The sequence below is a fragment of the Phalacrocorax carbo genome (assembly GCF_963921805.1).
Source record: "Phalacrocorax carbo chromosome W unlocalized genomic scaffold, bPhaCar2.1 SUPER_W_unloc_2, whole genome shotgun sequence".
NCBI lineage: Eukaryota > Metazoa > Chordata > Aves > Suliformes > Phalacrocoracidae > Phalacrocorax > Phalacrocorax carbo.
The window spans coordinates 247,807-264,063 of record NW_026990253.1 but is presented as its reverse complement, the minus strand read 5'-3'; the positions used below and the strand labels follow the sequence as shown (position 1 = coordinate 264,063).

General features: G+C 46.8%; 2 protein-coding genes across 3 annotated transcripts in view; one reads left to right on the top strand and one right to left on the bottom strand.

Annotated features, from left to right (window-relative positions):
* The window catches only part of LOC135310847 (zinc finger and BTB domain-containing protein 5-like), a 214,788-nt gene that overhangs the window by 61,171 nt on the left and 137,360 nt on the right, over positions 1-16,257 (bottom strand). The window lies entirely within an intron of this gene.
* Positions 3,152-16,257, top strand: part of LOC135310849 (mitochondrial nicotinamide adenine dinucleotide transporter SLC25A51-like) — a 60,341-nt gene continuing 47,235 nt past the window's right edge. The window contains exon 1 of the mRNA XM_064439907.1: positions 3,152-3,858. The gene's annotated coding sequence lies outside the window, so the exon portion shown is untranslated. The remainder of the gene's footprint in view (positions 3,859-16,257) is intronic.

Sequence of the window (16,257 nt, the reverse complement as noted above, 5' to 3'; positions counted from 1 at the left end):
AGACTGGAAGCAGCAAGGCAGAGAGGCAGAGAATCAGGTATAGAGGCAAGCAGGCTGAGAAGCAGAGAGACAGGAAAGGAAAGCAGAGAGAGGGAGAAGGCAGAGAGAGAGGCAGGTAGGCAGAGAGGCAGGTAGGCATAGAGAGAAGCAGAAAGTCAGAGACGGAGAGAGAGAGATGAAGGCAGAGAGAGGAAGAGGCAGGCAGAAAGGCAGAGAGACAGGCAGGGAAAGATAGGCAGGCAGAGAAAGAGGCAGGAAGAGAGGGAGGGAGGCAGAGAAAGAGGCAGAGAAGCAGAGAGAGATGCAGGCAGGCAGCAAGAGAGGCAGAGTGGCAGACAAGCAGAGACAAGCAGGCAGAGAGGGAGAGAGACAGAGAGGCAGACAGAAAGCAGAGAGGCAAGCAGGGAGAGAAAGGTAGGCAGGGAGAGAGGAAAGCCGGCAGAGAGGCAGAGGGACAGGCAGGCAGAGAGACTGAAAGGCGGGCCAGCAGAGAGTCAGAGATGCATGCAGGGAGAGAGGCAGGCAGGCAGGGAAAAGGAGAGAGAAAGAGGCAGGTAGGCAGAGAGCCAGGCAGACAGACAGAGAGGTGGGGAGGCAGACAGGCAAGCAGAGTGGCAGGCAGAGAGGCAGAGAGGGAGGGAGGCATGCAGTGAGACAGAGAGCCCAGCAGAGATACCAAGAGAGAGGCAGAGAGGCAGAGAAAGAGAGGTGGGGAGTGGGGGGTGGGGGTGGAGAAAGGCTGGAAGAGACAAAGAGAGAAAGAGAGAGGGAGAGAAAAAGAAAGAGGCAGGCAGAGAGACAGAAAGGCATAGAGAGAGAGGTAGGCAGAAAGGGAGAAAGAGAAGGTCAGGGAGAGAGAAAGAGGTGGGAGTACAGAAAGAGAGAGGCAGGCAGAGGGGGAGAGAGCTACAAGGAGAGAGGGGGAGAGGAACACATACAGAGAAAGAGAGATGCAGGGAGAGGAAGGTGGGGGCGGTAGAGAGAGATATGCAGACAGTGGGAATGAGAGAGTCAGGAAGGCAGAAAGACAGGATGGCAGTCTGGGAGAGAGAGTTGCTGTGGTGGGTCAACCTTGGCTGGCCACCAGGTGTGTACCAAGCCACTCTGTCACTCCCCGTCCATCAACAGGACGGGGAGAAAATATGACAAAAAGCTTGTGGGTACAAATAAGGACAGGGAGATCACTTACCAATTACCATCACAGGCAAAACAGACTCGACTTGGGGAAATTTAACTTAATTTATTCATGATTAAACAGAGTAGGATAAGAAGAAATAAGAACAAATCTAAAAACACCTTCCCCCCACCCCTCCCTTCTTCCCAGACTTGGCTTCACTCCCGACTCTTCTACTTCCTGCCACCACCAAGTAGAACAGGGTGATGGGGAGTGGAGGTTACGATCAGCTCATAATATTTTGTCTCTGCAGCTCCTTCCTCCTCATGCTCTTCCCCTGCACCAGTGTGGGGTCCCTCCCATGGGGTACAGTCCTTCACGAATTTCTCCAAAGTGGGGTCCCTTCCACAGGCTGCAGTTCTTCAAGAACTGCTGCAGCATAGGTCCTTTATACAGGGTACAGTCCTTCAGGAGCAGTCTGCTCCAGCATGGATCCCCCACAGGGTCACAGGTCCTGCCAGAAAACCTGCTCCTGCGTGGGCTCTCCATGGGGTCACAGCCTCCTTCAGGGCACATCCACCTGCTCTGGCTTGGGGTCCTCCACAGGCTGCAGGTGGATATCTGCTCTGCTGTGGACCTCCATGGGCTGCAGGGGGGCAACCTGTGTCACCATGGTCTTCACCATGGACCGCAAGGGAATCTGCTCTGGTGCCTAGAGCACCTCCTCTCCCTCCTTCTTTATTGACCTTGGTGTCTGCATAGTTGTTGCTCTCACATATTCTCACACCTCACCCAGCTGCTGTTGTGCAGTGGTTTTTGCCCTTTCTTGAATATGTTATCACAGAGGCGCTACCAACATTGCTGATTGGCTCAGCTTTGGCCATCAGTTTGTCCATCTTGGAGCCAACTGGAATTGGCTCTGTCAGACATGGGGGCAGCTTTTGGTGTCTTCTTACAGAAGCCAAACTTGCAGCCCCATCTCCCCACTAATAAAACCTTGCCACATAAACCCAGTACAGAGAAAAGTGAGTTAGGCAGAGAGAAAGAGGCAGGTGCAGAGGCAGGCAGACAGAGAGAGAATGGCAGGCAGAGCTGGGGGTGGGGTGGGGTGGTGTGTGTGAGGGGAGAGGGAGACAGGTAGTGAGAAAGAGAGACTGTCAGCCAGAGAGAGAGGAGGGAGGCAGGGAGACAGAGAAAGAGGGAGGACGGTAGGTAAAGGGAGCAGAGAGAGATAGTGTCATGGTTTCAGATGGGATAGAGTTAATTTTCTTCACTCTAGCTGGCATAGTGCTGTGCTTTGGACTTAGTATGAAAATAATGTTGATAACACACCGATGTTTTAGTTGTTGCTAGGTAGTGTTTATACTAGTCAAGGAATTTTCTAGCTTCCCATGCTCTGCCAGGTGCACAAGAAGCTGGGAGGGGAGGGGGCACAGCCAAGATAGCCGAATCCAAACTGGCCAAAGGGATATTCCATATCATATGATGTATGATGGCATCGGTCGCCAGATGGTAAGCGGTTGCATCACTTGTTGTTTGGGTTTTTTCACTGCTCCCGAGGTTTCACCTCTCTCTCTCCTTATTTTCCTTTTCATTATCTTAGAATCACTGAGGTTGGAAAAGACCTCTAGCATCATCAAGTCCAACCGTCAACCCAACACCACCATGTCTCATAAACCATGCCCTGAAGTGCCACGTCTACACGTCTTTTAAATACCTCCAGGGATGGTGACTCTACCACCTCTCTAGGCAGCCTGTTTCAATGCCTGACCACTCTTTCAGTGAATAAATTTTTCCTAATATCCAATCTAAGCCTCCCCTGATGCAGCTTGAAGCCATTTCCTCTTGTTCTATCGCTAGTTACTTGGGAGAGGAGACCAACACCCACCTCACTACAACCTCCTTTCAGGTAGTTGGAGAGAGCAATAAGGTCTCCCCTCAGCCTCCTCTTCTCCAGACTAAACAACCCCAGCTCCCTCAACCTCTCCTCATAAAACCTGCTCTCCAGACCCTTCACCAGCTTCGTTGCCCTTCTCTGGACACGCTCCGGCAACTCAATGTCCCTCTTGTAGTGAGGGGCCCAAAACTGAACACAATATTCGAGGTGGGGCCTTACCAGTGCCAAGTACAGGGGCACCATCACTTCCCTACTCCTGCTGGCCACACTATTCCTGATAGAAGCCAGGATGCTGTTGGCCTTCTTGGCCACCTGGGCACACTGCTGGCTCATATTCAGCTGGCTGTCAACCAGCACCCCCAGGTCCTTTTCCTCCAGGCAGCTCTCCAGCCACTCTTCCCCAAGCCTGTAGCGTTGCATGGGGTTGTTGTGACCAAAGTGCAGGACCTGGCACTTGGCCTTGTTAAACCTCATACAATTGGCCTCAGCCCATCGATCCAGCCTGTCCAGGTCCCTCTGTAGAGCCTTCCTACCCTCCAGCAGATCAACACTCCTGCCCAACTTGATGTCATCTGCAAACTTACTGAGGGCACACTCATTCCTCTCATCCGGATCATTGATAAAGATGTTAAACAAGACTGGACCCAACACTGAGCCCTGGGGAATACCGCTTGTGACCAGCTGCCAACTGGATTTAGCTCTGATCACCACAACTCTCTGGGCTCGGCCATCCAGCCAGTTTTTTACCCAGAGAAGAGTACACCCGTCCAAGCCATGAGCCGCCAGCCAAGCCATGAGCTAGGAGGAAGACGTGGGAAACAGTGTCAAAGGCTTTGCTAAAATCCAGGTAGGTAATATCCACAGCCTTTCCCTCATCCACTAGGTGGGTCACCTGGTCATAGAAGGAGATCAGGTTGGTCAGGCAGGACCTGCCTTTCATGAAGCCTGGTTGGTTGGGCCTCATCCCCTGGTTGTCTTGCACTTGCCTAGTGAGCTCACTCAAGATGTATCGCTCCATTATATTATTTTTTATTGTTTTATTTTAACTATTAAACTGTTCTGATCTCAACCCATGAGTTTTCTTACTTTGGCCCTTCCAGTTCTCTCCCCGATCCCACAGGGTTTTGTAGTGTTTAGTTGCTGACTGGTGCTAAACCACGACAACAGGGCAGGGGGAGAAAATAAGATGGAAAAGCTCCTGGGTTGAGATAAAGACAGAGAGATGGCTTTCCACTTACTGTCATGTGTAAAAATGACTCGACTTGGGGAAAATTTATTTATTTCCAATTAAAATAGATACGGATAGTGAGTAACAAAGAAAAATTAAAACAACACCTTCCCCCTCTTTCCCCAAGGCTCAACATCACTCCTTCATTTCTGACCCCACCCCCCTCAGCTTATACCTGATACCAACTTCAAAAAGTACACATGGTCCCCTCTAATTGGAGCAACATAACTAAGTTTGAAATACCTGGAATACTTTGTGAATAGATAGTCTTAATATCTGCTGTATGTGATTAGATAGAAAAGAGTCTGGAGACACTGTATCCTTGAGTAGAATAAATAAGGGAAATGTACTAGAATAAGTATCAGTATCAGTAAGAATTGTGTAACCAAGCCAAAAACGACCTGCGCATGCCCAGAGACTGAGTTCAACCAGCGGACACAGTGAGGAAGACTACTGACGACCACCAGAGGACCCTGGAAGACCACCAATGAACGTTAATACACATGCGTTAAGGACATTTGCATATATATTTGCACAGGCGAGGAAGGAGGGGTGGAGACGCTCTCTATGTCAAAAAATGGATACAGTGTGAAAGAGCTGTCCCTGAAGAATAACCGTGAGCAGGTCGAAAGCTTATGAGTAAATATCAGAGACAGAGGCAACAAAGGGAACTTTGTGATTGGTGTCTACTACAGGCCGCTTGATCAAGGGGAGCCTACTGATGAAGACTTTTTCCTCCAACTCCAGGAGGCTTCATACTCGCAGGTTTTTGTCCTACTGGGGGACTGTTGCTGTACGCTTCTGTGGGAGAACATATCTTGGGCCGCATATCTCCGGGACACAGGGCTCTACCCACCCTGGGGACAGTGATGCACAGACATCAATATGATGGATACAAAATGTCTGCTTATTTAACTGCGTCACACGCTTATATAGCTCTTGCGCTTCCTGTTCCTGCCACTCCTATGGGGAGGAGTCTATCTTTCCGTCACAGCCCGTGATCTTCTGGTCGCCGATCCCTGTCTATTTCCCTACAGGGGACTTCAACCACCCAACATCTGCTGGAAAAGTAGCGGGGCGAGCTGTAGGCAATCCAGGAGATTCCTAGAATGCCTTGAGGATAACTTCTTGAGACAGGTAATAGACAGCCCTACCCGAGGGGATGCATTACTGGACCTGCTGGTCACCAATGCAAGTGACCTAATTAGAGACATCAAGATTGGAGGCAGCCTGGGCTGCAGTGATCACGCACTGGTGGAGTTCACACTCCTGAGGGATACGGGAAAAACGAGAAGTATAGTCAGGACCCTAAATTTTAGGAAAGCAAACTTCCAGCTCTTCAAGGAGTTAGTCAGAAGGACCCCCTGGGAAACGGTCCTCAGGGGCAAGGGAGCAGAAGAGAGCTGGCAGATCTTTAAGGGCGTGTTCCATAGGGTGCAAGAGCTCTCCGTTCCCAGGTGTAAAAAATCAGGCAAGCAAGGGAAGAGACAGACATGGCTGAGTCGAGACATGCTGGTCAAACTAAAGAGCAAGAGGGAACTGCACAGGCAGTGGAAGCAGGGACAGGTATCCTGGGAAGAGTATAGGGACGCTGCCCAGTTGTGTAGGGATGGGGTCAGGAGGGCCAAGGCGCGTCTGGAGCTGAATGTGGCAAGGGATGCAAAGAATAACAAGAAGGGCTTCTACAGGTACATCAACAAGAAAAGGAAAGCCAAAGAAAGCGTACCTCCCCGATGAACAAGAATGGTGGCCTAGTATCAACAGCAGATGAGGAGAAGGCTGAGGTACTCAACAACTGTTTTGCCTCAGTGTTCACTGGTAACGTCTCTCCTCACCCCTCCTGGGTCGATGGACTGCAGGATGGAGACCAGGGAGATAAAGCCCCTCCCACTGTAAGGGAAGATCAGGTTCATGACCGCCTGAGGAACCTGGATATACACAAGTCTATGGGACCTGATGAGGTACATCCCAGAGGCCTGAGGGAACTGGCTGATGTAGTCGCTAAGCCACTCTCCATGATATTTGAAAAGTCATGGCAGTCAGGTGAAGTCCCTGGGGACTGGAAAAAGGGAAACATTGTGCCCATCTTTATAAAGGGTAGAAAGAAGGACCCGGGGAACTACCGACCTGTCAGCCTCACCTCTGTGCCGGGGAAGATCATGGAACAGATCCTCCGAGAAGCTATGCTAAGGCACATGGAGGACAGGGAGGTGATCTGAGGCAGCCAGTATGGCTTCACCAAGGGCAAGTCCTGCCTGACCAACCTCGTGGCCTTCTATGATGGAGTGACTACATCAGTGGACAAGGGAAGGGCTACGGATGTCATCTATCTGGACTTCTGTAAGGCCTTTGACACGGTCCCCCCCCAGCATCCTTCTCTCTAAGCTGGAGAGATACAGATTTGATGGGTGGACTGTTCGGTGGATAAGGAACTGGCTGGATGGTCGCAGCCAGAGGGTAGTGGTCAATGGATCAATGTCCAGATGGAGACTGGTGATGAGTGGTGTCCCTCAGGTGTCCCTACTATGACCAGTACTTATTTAATATCTTCATCAATGACATAGACAGTGGGATCACGTGCACCCTCAGCAAGTTTGCAGATGACACCAAGCTGAGTGTTGCAGTTGACACACTAGAAGGACGGGATGTCATCCAGAGAGACCTAGACGGGCTGGAGAGGTGGGCCTGTGAGAACCTCATGAGGTTCAACAAGGCCAAGTGCAAGGTCCTGCACCTGGGTTGGGGCAACCCCTGATATTAGTACAGGCTGGGGGATGAAGGGATTGAGAGCAGCCCTGCAGAGAAGGACTTGGGGCTACTGGTGGACAAAGAGCCGGACATGAGCCAACAATGTGCGCTTGCAGCCCAGAAGGCCAACTGTACCCTGGGCTGCATCAAAAGAAGCGTGGCCAGCAGGGCGAGGGAGGTGATTCTGCCCCTCTACTCCATTCTGGTGATACCTCACCTGGAGTACTGCATCCAGCATTGTTGCCCTCAGCACAGGAAGCATATGGGGCTGTTGGACTGGGTCCAGAGGAGGCCCACAAAAATGATCCGAGAGCTGGAACACCTCGCCTATGAATAAAGGCTGAGAGAGTTGTGCTCGTTCAGCCTGGAGAGGAGGAGTCTGCGGAGAGACCTTATTGCGGCCTTCCAGTACTTAAAGGAGGACTATAGGAAAGATGGGGGCAATGTCTTTAGCAAGGCCTGTTTTGACAGGACAAGGGGTAATGGTTTTAAACTAAAGGAGGATAGATTCAGACTAGATATAAGGAAAAGAATTTTTACAATGGGTGTGGTGAAATACTGGAACAGGTTGCCCAGAGAGGTGGTAGATGCCCCATCCCTTGAAACATTCAAGGTCAGGTTGGACAGGGCTCTGAGCGACCTGATCTAGTTGAAGCTGTCCCTGCTCACTGCAGGGGGGTTGGACTAGATGACCTCTAAAGGTCCCTTCCAACCTAAACCATTTTATGATTCTATGATATATTAATGAGTTCCAAGAATGGTATGAATATGATACTAATTTCCTAGAAATCAAAATAATATGTATATTTTGATTGCATATAACCCCTGTAGTAGAGCAACTCTGTGCACACATTAGGTGGAGTGTGCACCCTGTGTGCACAGTGCCACAATAAAGAATGCCTGCTTTCTAAAGCTACAAATTGCTTTTTAGAGGGTTTTTATTTTTGCCAATTTACAGTATCACCGACCCTAGTGGCACAGGGGGAATGAGGGATGAGGAATGGAGTTTTGTGGTTAGTACATAACAGTTCCTCTCTTCCACTCCTTCCTCCTCATGCTTTTCCCCTGCTCCAGTGTGGATTCTCTACAGGCTGCAGCTCCTTCAGGAAATATCCAACTGCTCTGGTACAGGGTCTTCCATGGGCTGCAGCGTGAATATCTGCTCCAGTGTGGTCTCTTCCAAGGGCTGCAGGGGAATATCTGCTCCAGCACCTCCTCCCACTCCTTCACTGAACTTTTTTTTCACGCTGCTGTTTCTCGCACACAACACACACCCCACCCCACCTTCTCTGCTCTCTCGCATTTTTGCCCTCTCTTAACTATGTTCTCACAGAGGCACCACCAGCTTTGCTGATGGGCTCAGCTCTGGCCTCGCTAGCCAGTGCCTAGCCCCACAGTACTCCAGTGAGGTGAGAAGAGCAGACCTAGAGATTATAGCCAGGTTTAACCAAGAGTCAAGATCACCAGGTAAATGCACTGTGATGAGGCAGGTCCAAGGTCAAGCCAGGAAGTCAGGCTCAGATTCAGTGATTGTCAGGTAGGACCGTGGTGACAGGACAGAACTGAGATCAGTCTGGGACATCAATTCACAAATCAAGATCAGTGTGGTCCACAGCCAGGCATGACAGCTGAGATGCAACCAGTACTCAACATAGCTCAGGCAACACCTGAATGTCCAGGCCTGAGCATAAATAGGGGTCCTGGGGCCATGGACAGAGGGTATGGGTGAAGGCCTCAAGTGAGGCTAGTCAGGGCTATTAAGGCCTATTAGTGCACTCATCAGCAGGCAGCTGTTTAGCCATTTCCAGGAAAGCAGGGCTTCATCACACTTAACAGTTACTTGGGAAGACAAATGCCATAACTCTGAACATCCCCCCTTCCTCCTTCTTTCTACAAGCTTTTATTACTGAGCATAGCATCAGATGGTATGGAATATCCCTTTGGTCACTTTGGGTCAGCTGTCCTGGCTGTGTCCCCTCCCAACTTCTTGTGGACCCCCAGCCTATTTGTTGGCAGGGCAGAGTGATAAGCAGGGAATGCCTTGATGCTGTTCAGCAATAGTTAAAACATCAGTGTGTTTTATCAACACTGTTTTGGTCACAAACCCAAAACACAGCACCATACGAGCTGTTATGAAGAAAATTAACTCTATCCCAGTAAAAACCAGTACACCAGTTCTTCCTTTTCCATGAGTAACAAGTCCAGCAGAGCATCTCCTCTGGTCAGCTTGTCACTTAACCCCATCAAAAAATTCTCTTCTGTGTTCCCCAGGATTTTTCTGGATTGCTTGCTGTATTGGCTTTGCATGGCAAGGTTTTGGTAGCATGGGGGTTACAGGGGTGGCTTCTGTGAGAAGCTGATAGAAGCTTCCCCATGTCTCATAGAGCCAATGCCAGACAGCCCGCCGCTGGCCAAGGCTGAGCCAATCAACGACAGTGGTAGCACCTCTGTGATAACATATTTAAGAAAGGGGAAAAAACCTGGCACAACAGCAACTTCAGCCAGAGGGAGGAGTGAGAATATGTGAGAGAAACAACTATGCAGACACCAAGGTCAGTGAAGAAGGAGGGGGACGAGGTGCTTCCATGTGCCAGAGCAGAGATTCCCCTGCAGCCCATGGTGAAGACCATGGTGAGGCAGGCTGTTCCCCTGCAGCCCATGGAGGTTAACGGTGCAGCAGAGATCCACCTGCCAGCCATGGAGGACCCCATGCTAGAGCAGGCAGATGTGCCTGAGGGAGGCTGTGACCCTGTGGGAAGCCCATGCTGGAACAGGTCTTCTGGCAGGACCTGTGACCCCTGTGGAGGACCCATGCTGGAGCAGTTAGTGAAGAACTGCAGCCTGTGGGAAGGACCCACATTGGAAAAGTTAATGGAGGACTGTCTCCAGTGGGAGGGACCCCACACTGGAGCAGGGGAAGAATGTGAGGAGTCCTCCCTCAGAGGAGGAAAGAGCAGCAGAGACAACATGTGATGAACCGACCACAACCCCCATTCCCCATCCCCCTGTGCCACTTGGGGGGAGGAGGTAGAGAAAATCCAGAGTGAAGTTGAGCCCGGGAAGAAGGGAGGGGTGGGGGGAAGGTGTTTTAACACTTGGTTTTATTTCTCATTACCCTACTCTGATTTGATTGTTAATAAATTAAGCTAATTTCCCCAAGTCGAGTCTGTTTTGCCCATGATGGTAACTGCTGAGTGATCTATCCCTGTTCTTATCTTGACCCATGAGCCTCTCGTTATATTTTCTCTCCCCTGTCCAGCTGAGGAGGGGGAGTGATAGAGTGGCTTTGATGGGCACCTGGCATCCAGCCAGGGTCAACCCACCATGCTATCATTAGAAGAACATTGTGGGTTAGATTCTGAAATAAGAAAAGTTACATCAAGGATTAATTGGACCCTGTTTGTCGTCTTTGCATGCAAATGATGTCTTTTCTGTTGCCTTTTTGCATAATAAAACAACTGATATTCTCTCTTGGCAGCACTCCTTAGGTGGGCAGATATTGTTTTGTTCTACACCCCTGCCAGACTAATGAATTAATGTATTCTATACTGACCAGTTCACAAATAGCTGAGAAATACTAACATATGATGCATGTAAAATAAATCAGCTGGAAAATAGACATGGTCAAGACAACTTCCTTGGTCCAGATAGAATAAGATTCTGGATTGCCACTGAAAAGCTGAAAATTAAAATAGACTTTATGTAGATAAAGTGACAGAATAACCTCATTTGAAATTACTTTATGACTGTGAAGTGTATCTGCAATTCAGAAAAGGTTGGGACAATATGTTTATGGAGGGGTTTTTTTGGTTTTTCCTAGACACATGAATTACATTGCATCATGGCTAAGTGTTGTAGGCCCAGTTGTGCATTGAAATCTACCCCAAGTTATCCAAAACTAGCACCTGAGCAGAATAAAAATGCTGGATTAATCAAAAGGTAAGAGAGTATTAAATCACCTTTTTTTCTCCCCTCCCCCCAATCCTGCAAAATTAAAGGTCAAATGGATAACAGGCAACACATTATCTTTTCCTTTGGAGATCTTGGCTCAGTTCATTTAGGACTGTCTTTTGACAATTTTCTTGCAGGGCTGCCTTATTGCCATTTTTACTTTGCACTGAAAGTTTGCAGAGAGAGCGCGCCGATTGTCACACAGCACCCTTCCTGACTGTCAGGAAATCCCTGATATACTGAGGTCTGCTTCAGCTTTGTCAGAGCTGGTAGTCCCTCCTGCACATGGCTGATGGTGTGATCTAGCATAACTCTGCTGCAGTAATTTTAATTTCATCCCTTCTCCTTTTTCTGTTAAGTGTCTCCACTTCAGATCTCTGAGCTGAAGGACAGATGATGGTTAGCTGTAGTAAAGCTACTGCAGACTTTCCTAGGACTGAAATCAAAACCAGACCAAATAAATCCTTCCTGATTGGTAAACAATTTAATGTGGAAAGATCACTGTTCAAGGCTCTTCTGCTGGCAAGAGCTTGTCTGGTTACAGCTGAAGACCTAAGAGTTGGCTGCAGTTGTGACAATGACTCTAAGTACCACCAAGCTATGAACTCCCTTCTGACAGCATTGACTACTTGAAGTCACTCATTTCCTACCTTAATAAGACTTTTTCCTGTGGGAGGGATCCCACACTGGAGCAGGGAAAAAGTATGAGGAGGAAGGAGGGGTAGAGACAAAGTGTTATGAACTGACCACAATCCCCATTCCTCACCCCCCTGTGCCAGCTGGGGGGGGGGGAGGTAGAAGAGTCTGGAATGAAGGAGTAAAGTTGAGCGTGGGAAGAAGGTGGGGGGAAGGTATTTTAGTTTTGTCTTTATTTCTCACTATCCTTCTCTATTTTTAATTGGCAATAAATTAAATAAATCTTCCTCAAGTCGAGTCTGTGACGGTAATTGGTAAGCAGTCTCCCTGTCCTTATCTCAACCCACAAGCTTTTCCATCTTCTTTTCTCCCTCTCTCCTGTTGAGAAGGAGGAATGAGAGAGCAGCTTGGTGGTCACCTAGCAGCCATCCAAGGTTACCCCACCAGAGGTCTAAGATTAATTTGCCTAAGGACCACCTTCTCCACCACACCATCTGACACATGGAGCCTCTTGTGTCTTCCACACATGGATGCATATTGTGACTTCAGTGGTGGGTTCTGACAAAGCTTCTTTAAGATGTGTGTGGAATGTCCTTAAACATTTCATTAATTCATTTTAAGTTCTTCAATTTTTCTTTCTCACTATTAGCTGTATCATCAGATATACCAACATTTTAATGACGTAGTCATAAGCTCAGTGACTTCACTAAAGCATTCCACTCTAAAATAATGTTGAGAATAAACAAATAACTGAAAACTACATGCATAAGAAAAATTTAGAGCAAACTAATCCTGTCATATAGCTGCAATCACCCCCCATTTGCTGGTGTGAGCCACTGAATGGGCCACATGAGAAAGGGCAGATAGGGGAGACCTTATCGCTCTCTACAACTACCTGAAAGGAGGCTGTAGTGAGGTGAGTGTTGGTCTTTTCTCTCAAGTAACAAGTGATGGGACAAGAGGAAACAGCCTCAAGTTGCGCCAGGGGAGGTTTAGATTGGATATTAGGAAAAATTTCTTCACCAAAAGGGTTGTCAAGCATTGAAACAGGCTGCTCAGGGAAGTGGTTGAGTCACCATCCCTGGAGGTGTGGCACTTAGGGACATGGTTTAGTGGTGGACTTGGTAGTGTTAGGTTAACGATTGGACTCAATGATCTTAAGGGTCTTTTCCAACCTAAATGATTCTATGATTCTGTATCTGTTATTCTTTTTGATGTACTCTGAAAGTTGTTTTGCCTGCAATTTGCAGGGAGCTCTAGATCACTCTGTTGAAGAAACTTAGCTAACATTGTCTTAGGTCAGGATGTTCTTTGTATATGTTAAAACTAAAGGACGCTAAACTATCTTTAATTAGAGCAGACATTCAGTATCCTTGGAGAAGGACTGAGAAGACTGATAAAAGGGAAAACTCACCTCAGCTGGATGATAAATTACGAAGTCAGTATCCTTTAACCAAGGACATCCTGGGACAATTAGACCTTAAGGAGAACAACTAATCAGGATGTTTTATGTATGTTGTCAACTTGGTAAGAACTAAGTGTCCTTTGGGTGAACTATCCTCATTATCATACTGAAAATCACACCCAGAGGTCAGAAAGCCCCCTACTTAAATAAGCCCCTTACTTTCTGAGCGTGCGGAGTTAAATTTAAAGAAGTTGTACCTTTAAGATGAAGTGAGAAAGAAACTAACCAATGACTAACTGGGGGGGGGGGGGGGGGGGGCATGAATATTATGTGTTACAACACATATAACTGTATAAATACCTACTGTGATTTTGATCTGGTGTGCTTGATTTGGGGAAAACCACCAAGCACCCAGGCATGCACAACCCTGAAATAAATAACCAACTTCTCTCCTGAGTGTGTGATTGTGGGCTCATTGCACACCGGGCGACAAATCTGTTTTTCGGACAACAACTCCAGCCAGGTTCACTGCAGGGTATTTCCTACCTCTTGTGTAGTTGTAGTACAATTAGCATGAAGTGATCAAATGAACTATAGTCTGAAACTGGGGTGGGAGAGAAATTTTTCAAACAATAGGAGATTCTCAACCCAAACCACAAACCTTAAAGTTTGCTCTCCTCTCCCACCTGCTTGCTTATTAAAAAAAAAAAAAAAAGTAGAGAAGTGGGTTGGGGGGAGTGATGCTCTTGCAGACTTTCATAAGCATGTGTGTGCCCCTGGGGAAAAGTTGAAAGGACAGGTCACTGGGGAAAAAGCTCCTAGTTCTGAGATTTATCTTTAGCAAACTTGTAGTTTCTGACTCACAGGGGGAATGGAAGTTAGGAACACACCTTTTGTAGGCAGCTTTTTGGACATCTGCAGCACCTAAGCGATAGTCAGAGGGTCAGACAGGTTTTGGCAGTCCCTTCACAACATCCTGGATCTGGGCCCCTGGCAAGCAGGAACTTCTCTAGCTAACAGGTCAGGTTGGCAGATGGGTGCATCTGCCCTGTAGCAGGGTGTTGCCCACTACATCACTCACCACTTTCTCCAGGTGGTTGCCACACTAGTATGGCTTTGTGAGTGGTATAACATGCATAATAACCTAGCAATACATATACTGAAAAATACCTGGGTGCTATACAGTGAGGAGGTCTAGTGATTTCACTTTGATGGCATTGTATGAATTAGAGGCTTGCAACACTGAGATATCTCCATTCAGCCAATGCTGCTGAAGTCATGGTAATTAAGTAGGGTTACTTCTTTAGATAATGGCAAATGCGATTTGTTAAAAAGTAACTGAAGGTTAGCACGTAATTCCTAGAAAGCAGTAGATGCTTTATTTATATTTTTGATTGTGTACTTATGTTGTTGTTCAGTTTTCCTCTTGGTAGATTAAAAGTTTGGTTTGTTTTTTGGTTTGTGGTTTGTTTTTTTTCTTGCTGTATACGATTACATGGTCAAACCATCAGTTGTCTTGCAAATCCAAAACCAAGAGAGAGTGAAGTATTCAATACCATTTAACGCAAACAAAAGAGGGAAAAAAAAAACCCAAACCAAAACAAACTAGTGAACTGAAACTGATATTTTGCCTCTGCTTCGAAACTTGCTGAAAAGTCTTACTCTGAGCAAGTCATGTTTATAAAAAGAAGCGCAAAAACCCCAACCTGTAGAGCTTGTTAGCTTTGCAGATGATGATAGTTGTATAAAATATAGTGTGGAATATATTATAAAGTTCTATTTAGTAACTATGCAAGGATGAAATGTAGATGTAACCCTGAATTTCTAGTGTTATACGTGAAATGTGAATGTCTAAGCTGATCTAAAGCATGTATGACCTGATTCTTCAGTTTCTTCACCTGTTTTTGAATATGCTGAGAGGTGAACAAGTAGTCTTTTCCCTCCAAATATTAGTTTCATTATTTGGAATTCTTAAAGTTTGGGATTTTTTTTTTTTTGGTGACACCTTAGGAAGAACTACTTTTTTTGTACTTGTCATTATTGAATTGCTCGTAATAGTTTATGTTGTGGAGGATAATGTTTAATCAAATGGAGAGATGTTATCTATACTGCCAGCATACAAGAGCTGTGCAAATGATATCTGCCTGTTATAAATATGTATTCTCTGTCATGCTGACATGATTAGCCGTGACTACTTCATTCATGCTAATGAGGTCAAGCTGGTAATCATGCTGCTGCTGTTGTACTCTTTTGTAAACTGATAAATAACAAAGCAAAGGTAATGTGGACTGGTGTAAAAGTGGAGGAAAAGTTACTATTTTTGAAGTGAGGAAAAAAAGCCACACAATTTTTCTTCCAATCCATTAAAATTGTTCATAAATAATTATTGGAACATACATTGACTTAAAGCTCTTGTGTGACTGGTAAACCATGATTTGAAAAATATGTCTTTGGTGGTTGTTTTTTCTATTCCTCAGTATGTGTTAAAATGTCTAGAACTGTATAACAGATTGATGTAAAGACTGTATAATAAGCTTTTAATGTTCCGAGTCATTGTCAGAAGATGAGTTTTTGAAGTTACTTACATTCAAATGAGTTTGAGAAGATCAAAAGCAAATAATCATGGTAAGTCTCAAATGAAATGCAGTGTTATCTGTTTGAATCCATGTGGTCTGAACAGTAATGGAGTCTGACAACACGTTATAAAACAAAGCTTTATTGAGGCAGTAGGAAAGATGAGCAACAATGTGCCCATGCAGTGACTCACCCAGTCATCGATAGCAAACACAGGCTCATAAGCGATGCCATGGCTCCATTGGACTGCCAGGGATATTTGGTGTCTGGGTCATCTGTCAGTAACAGTCAATCATGCAAATGCCTTTTGAATGCGGGTGAGAGTTGTGCTGCCCCTTGGCTCCACCAATGCAGAGTGTGATTTGAGAGAATCATACCTTATATGAATAATGTGGGCTGCATCCTGCCTATGCTGCCGATGTTGGTCAGGGGAGGATGTTGGCAGTCTGTGTATGCTGCCGATATTGATCAAGGGGCAGGGTGTCACTTCCACCCCTTGATTCTCTCAAATCATCACCTGATGCGGAGTTATAGGCTAGGGTGTTATTTTGGTGGGTCATTAGCTATATAATAAGATAGGTGAGGTTGGTGTCCTGACACCTGCGGGGTATAAGTTACATAGTCAGAGGTCAAAAGCTGGTGCATCACGAGATGGGTACCATAGAATTACCTCTATCAGGTATCAGTTGCATGGGTATCCGGGA